Here is a 1,449-nt window from a genome sequence, read left to right on the forward strand (position 1 = left end):
TAATTGTTTAAGGAATAATATGTAGCCAAGTGGGAGATTGTTAGAAAAACACGATTTTCCTAAATTAATATTGGCAACATATTTATACAATTATATTAGCTACTTAATATAATGGGCAAAAATCAAGTGGTCTATTTTTTGTATGCCCATAGACTACTCAAATTAATATGGACTAAGTGAGTAGATACCGACTAATATTACTCTAATTAAGGGATAATGAGAACCTTAATTAAGTAGTATATAAAGGTTATTTTGCTTATGGTCCCCAATATACTAAATCATACACTCTTTTCCCTTCTCCCCATCAAGAAGAGAAATCACGGTCCCATTGAGGAATAAGGAGATTTGGTTGAGGAAGATCACAAAACCACCCTCTTCATTTGCATTCATCGGTATGTAGTCGATTGTCGCAGTAATTCCGCAATATTAGGCAATCGTTTACAATGGATACAGGTATATTATCTGAATCTGTGAATCCTAGTAATTTAGCATGATGTTGATCCTAGGATTTAATTTATATTTGGATCTAATTTGATTTTCTAACAAAATCGAGCACGACTTCATGCTGAAAACATAAGAGAAGTGGAGATGTAATTACCATTGCAGTGGTGGTAGCCCCAAAAATGGCAATGAGTGATAAAACTGAGACTTGACCAATAGATGTAGCCATTGCTTCAAAGACGAGCACCCCATAGACATAAGGATGCTGCAAATGCAAAATGAACGAACTGATAAATTTTAATGAACAGATACATAGAGGAGTATAGAAACTAAACGTCACTGGTGATCGAGGGAAATGTAGCTGTTTCTTTCTTAATTAATAGCTGTAATTAAAAAATAATCCTATAGATAAAGTACATAGAGCTGAGACCAATGTAATCAAGCCAATAACAACTAACAACCAATTGCAATACTTGAGTCTCTCTTAATTTATATAATACTTGAAGCCGGGACAAGCAACAGGTCAGGCCGAACAAGAAACTACTGTCTTCTTACCTCAGCACAAGAATTCCAAGCCTTAAACAACTCTCCGGTCAAAATCATGGGCGGTAATAGGAAAGGCAACCCAATCAACGTTGAGCAAAATAGCATCTCCATCTGAGAATTAGAGCTATATAGATTAACTGAAAAACGATAATCGATGTCATCTTAAGCATGAGTATTGTGTATTATTATAAAAACCTGAGTGGTTTCGGGATTCATGGTGAAAATTGCTTCCTGCAAGTTACCGAGAAACGAATCCATGACTAAAGCGCCTAAAATCATCAAGATGCCAATGACACTGAAGTTCGGAGAAGTGCCAGCATCTGCTAAGGTCAAAAGAATTAGCCCAACGACTAGAAGCATGGCAGATATGTATTCGTGGACAGGGTATTTTCTTCTCAAGCCGGGGATAAACGCTCCCATTATCATTACAGGTAATACCTGTACTCAACAACCAAATGAGCT

This window comes from Olea europaea, unplaced genomic scaffold (genome assembly GCF_002742605.1).
Source record: "Olea europaea var. sylvestris unplaced genomic scaffold, O_europaea_v1 scaffold901, whole genome shotgun sequence".
Lineage (NCBI taxonomy): Eukaryota > Viridiplantae > Streptophyta > Magnoliopsida > Lamiales > Oleaceae > Olea > Olea europaea.